Genomic DNA, 8,258 nt, shown 5'->3' on the forward strand with positions numbered 1-8,258 from the left:
CGCTCGCTCTCAGGCCGGCGTCCCCGCGCCGCCCGGACCGGATCCGGGCGAGGGAGCAGGGCGCCGGCAGGGGGCGCCGTGCCGGAGCGCCTCGCGAGCGTCCCCGGGCCCGCCTCCCCGACGCCCCCGCCGAGCCGCGCGGGAGGGGCCGCGGGCTGAGCGCCGGGACGCGCGCGGGATGCCGCCCGCCCGCCCGCACCTGGGCGGTGTTGAAACCCAAAGGTGCTCGGTTGACTCGAGTGTCTCGTGACCTTTGCAAATGCCAAGTCTTCCCTTTCCCCTGAACGGGCGGTCGCAGAAGGAGGTGCCCAGGAAGATTGCCAAGCTCAGTTGTTGGAGTTTCTGACATCCATAAACACAAGGAACTCAATTTACATGATCTTTGGCCGCCTGGAAAAAAAACGCAGAAGTCTGTCAACAGCACTGGGAGCCTTGTGATTCAGTGGACAGGGCCCTGTTACGAGGAGTAGGGAGACATCAATCCCCTGAGCCCCCAGGTCTGAGACTGTGTTCAGGTCGCCTTAATCGTCTTGAACCTCAGTTTGTCCGTCAAGTAGGCACGAGCATTTGAACTGCTGACTCCACAATCTCACGAGGATCTAGAAAATGAACGTGAGAACTCTTAGCACTTTATTGTGCCCTTCCACCGTTAATAGTGAAAGGGTATGGTCAGGCTGCCACTTACTAACTGGGTAGACTTGGGCGTGAACCCCCTCTCTCAGCCTCAGTGCTCTCGTCTGTGAGAGGGAACAATCACAGTACCAACCTGATAGGTTTCTCGTGAGGATTAAAGAGGAGAATGCATTTCACACATTTATAACGCAACCTGGCACACGCCACGTAGTGTGCGCACTACATACATTTTAAAATAGCTTTACTGAGGTATATTTGATGTACAATAAACTATGCATGTTTAGAGTGAACAATTTTGACATATGTATACATGCATGAAACTACCACCCCCCTCAAGGTAATGAGCATTCCCATCACCTCCAAAAGGTTCCCCATGCATTTTTGTAATCCCTGCGTGCATAGCTCTCCCACACGCACTCCCTCTCCAGGCAACCACTAATCTTCTTTCTATTACTGTACATTAGTTTGCATTTTCCAGAATTTTAAACAAATGGAATCATACAGTATGTACTCTTTCTTTGTATGGTTTCTTCCACTCAGCATAATTATTTTCAGATTATTCCATTGTTGACTATTCTGTTGTCTGTCAATAGTTCATTCCTTTTTATTGCTGAGTAGTATTCGTTATAGGGATGTACCATAATTTGTTTATCCGGTCACCTGTTGATGACATTGAGGTTATTTCCAGCTTTTGCCTATTACAAATAAAGCTGTTATGAGTATTTGTGTACAAGTCTTTATGTGGACATATGCTTTCATTTCTCTTGGGTATAAATATCTAGGAATGGAATGACTAAGTCCTATTGTAGGTGTATATTTAACACATTCAGAAAGGGCCGAACTGCTTTCCAAAGTGGTTGTGCCACTTTACATTCCTACTGGCAGAATGAGAGTTTCATTTGCTCCACATCTTTGACAGCATTAGGCATGGCCAGTCCTTTTCATTTTAGCCGTTGTAACGGTGAGTAGTGTTATCTTATTGTGGTTTGATTGGCATTTCCACGGTGACTAAAAATATTGAGCATCTTTTCGTGGGCTTATTTGTCATCAGTAATCCTCTTGGGTGAGGTGTCTGTTCGTCTTTTGCCTATTTTTAAGTTGAGTTGTTTGTTTTCTTATTATTGGGTTTTGAGAGATGTTTATATATTCTGGATACAAGTCTTTTATGACATATATGATTTGTAAATCCTGTCCGCCAGTCTGGGCATACCTTTCTATTCTCTTAGCAGTGTCTTTCAAAGAGTAGAAATTCTTAATTTTTGTGAAGTCTAATTTATCATTTTCTCTTCTGTGGATCATGCTTTTGGGATCATATCTAAGTGCTTTTTAAAATTTTTTATGTGACTATCTAGTTGTTCCTGTACTATCTGATTCGTTGCATCTTTGTTAAAACTCAGTTGACCAGGTATGTTAAGGGTCTGTTTCTGGACTCTCTGTTGTGTTTCATTGATCTCTGTCTGTCTTGACACTAATACCACACTGTCTTGATTACTCTAGCTTTACAAGAAATCCTGAAGTCAGATAGTATAAGCCCTCTGAATTTGCTCTTCTTTTTTTAATATTGATTTTGCTTGTCTAGGTTCTTTATATTTCCATATGATTTTTTAAATTATATGGATCTTTTTAGATAAGCTTGTTAAATTCTGCAAAGAAGCCCCCTGGGATTTTAATCAAGAATGCATTGAATCACAGGTCAATTTAGGGAGAACTGACCTTGTAACAACACCACACAGGATATCACTCCATTTATTTCGGTTCTCTTTAATTTTTCTCAACAATGTTTTATAGTTTTCAGGATACAGGTCTTGCTCACCTTTCCGGTATTTATTCCTAAATATCTCGTATTTTTGATGCTATTGAATAGTATTTTTATATTTTAAATTCTGGTTGTTCATTGGCAGTATACAGAAGTATAACTTGTGCATATTATGTGATCTTATGTGCTGCAACTTTGCTAAATTCACTTATTAGTTCTAATAGATTTTCTGTAGATTCCATTAGATTTTCTACAGAGACAAGCATGTCATCTTCAAATAAAGAGGTTTATTTCTTCCTTTCCAATCTAGAGGTCTTATATTCCTTTTTCTTGCCTTACTGCACTGGCTAGGACCTCTAGTACAATGTTGAATAGAAGTGGTAAGAGCAAACTTCTTTGCTTTGTTCCTCATCTTAGGAGGAAAACATTCACTCTTTCACCATTGAGCATGATATTAGCTGTAGGTTTTTCCTAGATACCCTTTATCATTTTGAGGAAGGTCTCTTCTATTCCTACTTTCCTGAGAGTTTTTATCAGCAATGGATTTTTAATTTTGTCTATTTTTTTCTGTCTATGGTTTTTCTTTTTACTCTAATATGGTAAATTATGTCGATTGATTTTCAAATGTTAAACCAACCTATAATAATGTTTAGATCATGACGTATTACCCTTTTTGTATGTTGTTGGATTGGATTTACTAATATTTGGTTAAGAATTATTGGGGCTGGCCCCGCGGCCAAGTGATTAAGTTCCCTCACTCTGCTTTGGTGGCCCAGGGTTCACTGGATCCTGGGCGCGGACATGGCACCGCTCATCAAGCCATGCTGAGGTGGCATCCCACATAGCATAACCAGAAAGACCTACAACTAGAATATACAACTATATCCTGGGGGGCTTTGGGGAGAAGAAAGAAGAAAAAAAAGAATTATTGCGTCTATATTCATGAGGTGTATTGGTCTGTAGTTTTCTTGTGATACATTGTCTGGTTCTGGTATCAGAGTAATGCTGGCCTCATGGAAAAGGTTAGGAAGTAGTCTTTCCTCTTCAATTTTCTGGAAGAGATTGTGTAGAATTCATATTATTTCTTCCTTAAATGTTTGGTAGAATTGCCCACTGAAATCATCTGGGCCTGGAGTTTTCTTTGAGGGAAAGTTTTTCACTACAAATTTAATTTCTTTAGGAGATACAGTGATATTCGGATTTTTTATTCCTTCTTGAGTGAACTTTAATAGTTGTGTCTTTCAGGGAATTTCTCTTTCATCTAAGTTGTTGGTTTTTGTAGGCATAAGTTTGTTTGTAATGTTCTCATATTGTTCTTTAGCTATCTATGGAATCTCTAGTGTTGCCAACTCTCTCACTCCTGAGATTGGTAATTTGTCTTCTATCTCTCTCTCTTTTTTTTTTAGTCTGGCTATAAGTTTATCAATTGTATTGATCTTCTCAAAGAACCACTTTTTGGTTTCATTGATTTTTCACTATTGATTTTCTGTGTTCTATTTCGTTGATTTCCACTCTGATCTTTGTTATTTCCTTTATTCTGCTTACTTTGCATTTCATTTACTCTTTTTCACCCCTACTTTCTTAAGGTGGAAGCTGAGGCCCTTGATTTGAGACCTTCTTCTTTTCTAAAATAGGCAATTTATTGCTATAAATTTCTCTTTAGGTACTGCTTTAGCTACGTCATATAAATTTTGATATGCTGGATTTTCATTTTAATTCAGTCAAAGAAACTTTCTAGCTTTTCTTTTAATTTCTTCTTTGCCTCATGGATTATTTAGAAGTGTACTTTTTAGTTTTCAAATATTTGGGGATTTTCAAGATATCTTTCTGTTATCAATTTCTAATTTTATTGCCTTGAGGTCAGAGAAATTATCTGTGTGACTTGAATCCTTTTAAATTTTTTGAGACTTGTTTTACGGCCCAGAATATGATCTATCTTGGTAAATGTTCCAGGTACACTTGAGAAGAGTGTGTCCTCTGCTGTTGTTGGATGGAATGTTCTATAAATGTCATCTAGGTTGAGTTGATTGATAGTGATGTTCAGGTATTCTATATCTTTACTGATTTTCTTTATACATTGTTCTGTCATTTATTGAGAAAGGGATGTTGAAATCTCTGAATTAATTGTGGATTAGTCTGTTTATTCTTGCAATTCCATCAGTGTTTGCTGCCTGTATTTTGAAGCTCTGTTATTAGGTACCTTGATGTTGAGGATTATTAAGTCCTCTTGATGAATTGACTCCTTTATCATTATGGAATTACCATCTTTAGCCCTGGTAATATATTTTGCTCTGAAATTTACTTTGTCTAATGTACCACTGGTATGGTATTTCTTTTTACGTTTTTTTAATTTAACCTATTTGTTTCTTTATATTTAAAGTGGGTTTCTTTTAGGCAACGTATGGCTGGGTCTTGTTCCCCTTCCTGATTTTCAATGTGGTAACTAAATCAAGGTTGTTATAAAGAGAAGGAAAGGAAAAGAAACATTCCTTTAAATGGTTAAAATAGAATTATTAAAGGCTTTATGTGGTATAATTTATAAGACAGCCAATGTGTAAATAAGTTAGAAAGAGACGTTTGAGGTCACAGATTTTTTTAAGAAGTCTAATCACGTGACGTAGAGAGACTCTTTCTTCATAATAGATTTGCCTTTGTAAACCGTTTTTATTTTGCGTTTTCCAAAGTTCTATGGTTATTACAATCAGGATGTATGTTCTCTCTATTAAATCTGCTTTTCCTGAAAAATCAGACCCTTTGGAGTTATCGTTAGACATTATTCGCCGAACGGTGAGAGAGGACAGAGCTCGGTATTCTTTCTCCAATATTTTACCAAATGTGGAAATTCAGCTCCACTGGTTATAGGCATCTGTTACCTTTAAGCTCCAGGTAGCTAAACTTATAAACTTTTCAAAATATGAGAACATTTGCTGACTCCATTGGAATCTTTGAAGGTATCAAAAATGTCAAGGATTTCCTTTAACACTAAGCTCATATCAGGAAAAAATTCAATACACGGAGAAATGAATTTCCATTTAGAAAGATGAAAGAGGGATTAGACTTACCCAGTGTTGTTCCAGAGGGCAAAACCAAGACCACAGGTAGGAGTTCCTAGAAAATAGATGCCAGCTCAGTATGAGGAAGGATGTTCTAATAGAGTTGATCGGCAACAAAACAGACCACCCCTGAGGAAAGGAGCCAAAAGTGTTTCTTCAAGGAGAAACCATTAGATCAGTTGTTCCAGACATTTTTAGGATCAGGACCCCTTTTGAAAATCTGATGAAAGCTATGGATCTTTTTTCTTCCCAGATAAATTCACAGATCCATGCACACACACGCACATAAACTAACGTACAGCTTTGCATTCAACTGTGAAACTCATCCTTGAACCCCAGGTTAAGAATGCCCAGTGTTGGGGCTGGCCCCGTGGCCGAGTGGTTAAGTTTACGTGCTCCACTTCGGCGGCCCAGGGTTTCGCTGGTTCAGATCCTGGGCGTGGACATGGTACTGTTCATCAGGCCACCCTGAGGCGGCAACCCACGTGCCACAACTAGAAGGACTCACAACTGAAAAATATACAATTATATACTGGGGAGGGGATTGGGGGAGAAAAAAAGCAGAAAAAGAAAAAAGATTGGCAACAGTTGTTAGCTCAGGTGCCAATCTTTAAAAAAAAAAAAAAAAAAAAGGAATACCCAGTGTCCACAGATGTTTCAAGTGTGAAGTGGAACTGTGCCCCTCCCCACAGCCTATGCCTCTGGTTCTATCCCCATCCTCACCACTGCATTTACAGGTCATCTAAGGTTTCCTGATGGAAATCCAGGAGAAGTACTTTTCTACTTTGAACGTTCTGCCTCACTTCTCCTTTCTCCCCTTTTACTCAGTAATAATTTATTTAATCTTCTATCCCTCATTCCAGACATTACCGCTTCCTTTAAATTTACTGTTCCCTTCAATGGAAACAGATTTTAATCCCTTAGCTTTCTGTGATGCCAGCAGACTCCAGTCTGAAGATTTTGTCTCTGAGGTTACTCCTAATCTCCTCCCACACTGGCAAGCCCTGCAGAAATATTGGTGATGTGGAAGATATCGCTCACTCGAGCCTTCCTTTCCACTGCAACCAGTGTGAAATCCCCTATGACAATACACCTCATCAGTTAGCCTGTGGGCTTTCACACATCCTACTTTTGGTTTCTCTTACCTTTGGCTTATCCCACTTTTTATTGTAGCTTTTCAAATAATTTACCAATTAATTTAGTCAAGCGGAATCTACAAGAGCATCTGAACCCCTACTGATGGCACTGCTATGCATCCTACGTAGTAAGTATGTTCTTTGATAGGCATAGTTGAGAGCAGTGTTCACAGTGTTCAACCACATAGACTGTGGAGTGAGATGTCAGGGATTCAAATCCAAGCTTCACCAGGCCTTATAATCTTGGGCAAGTTACATCCTATTGTGCTTTGGTTTCCTTATCTGTAAAATGGTGATAAGGATAGCTCCCATCTTATAGGGTTGATATGACAGGATTACTTTAGTCAGTGTACATTAAGTACTTAGAACGGTGCCCAGCACCTACTAAGCACTCTGTAAGTATTAGTTTCTTATCCATATGCTCAAGTAGAAACCTCCCTCTCTTTACTGACCTCACTTCTAATGGACCCTAAGTCCTGGGAGCTCTTGCTCCCTAATGCCTTTGACTCTGCACCTTCCTCTCCACTGTCATTTTCCTTATCATCTCTTGCCACTGCTACAATGACTGGAGTATTGTTAATCCTTTCTTCCCTCCCATAACCACATGACCTTGCAATGTCCTAGAGTAGATGGAGCATATTTCCCTGCCTCAGTAACTTTGGATTGAGCTATGTGACTTGCTTAGTTCAACAGAAAGTTAGCAGGCATAATGCAAGCAGAGGCTTTACATGTGCCTGTGCACACCATTTGGCTTGGTCTCTTGCACTAATATCTACCATTAGAAGAGCATGTCCCCAAGTGGTCTCTGGTCCAGGGCTAATGTAGAGACACGTGGACTGGAGCCTGGAATCCAGCCTATTCCAGCTGAGTTTCAGCCAACTCACAGACCCATGAGTGAGAAACACTTTTGTCGTGTTTTGTTGTATAGCATTAATGCAGCAATGGCTGACTAACACAACTCTTCCTAGCTAGTCTCACTACCTCCCATCTCTTTCTGTTCCAGTCTATCTTCATGCTGCAGATTTGTCTTCTAAGATATAAAACTAATCAAATATTCATCTCTTAAAAATCTTTGATGGCTCCGTATGGTTCTCTGAATAAAGTCTAAACCCCACAGTGTAGCATTCAAAGCTCTGCACAGAGAGGCTCCAGACCACCTTTTGCTTCTCCTCCTGCAATTTTAATTCATTGGCCCCAGCAATACAGGCCGTGTGCAGCTCATGAATATGCCGTGCACCAACATCCCTGTTCATTTGCTTGTGAAGGTGACCGTCTTTCTTTCCCTGGTCACCTGTTCTTCATTCTTCAAGGATCAACCTACATGTTCCATGCTTTATGAACCTTTCTCTAACCTCCTCCCAAGTCAAAATCAATCATTTAGTACATATTTTTGTTGGAGGAGTAATCACAATCTATTGCAGTTTATTGCAGCTGTCTTCCCAGCTATAATGTGCATCTCCAGAGACTAAGACTGCATTCTTGGTGCTCCAATGGGCCTGGCTAAAACTTAAAATGACTGACAATACCTTGCATAAGTTGCCCACTGCCTAATAGTGTAGCTTCATTTCTTCACACTCTCCCCTACACAAACATGTTATCGCCTAGCAGTATTGAAATGCTTTTAGTTCCCCCAGATGTCCAATGCCTGCGGCTTCCAAACTGTGTACCAAGCCACCCCAG

Source organism: Equus quagga, chromosome 1, assembly GCF_021613505.1.
Source record: "Equus quagga isolate Etosha38 chromosome 1, UCLA_HA_Equagga_1.0, whole genome shotgun sequence".
Taxonomy (NCBI): Eukaryota; Metazoa; Chordata; class Mammalia; order Perissodactyla; family Equidae; genus Equus; species Equus quagga.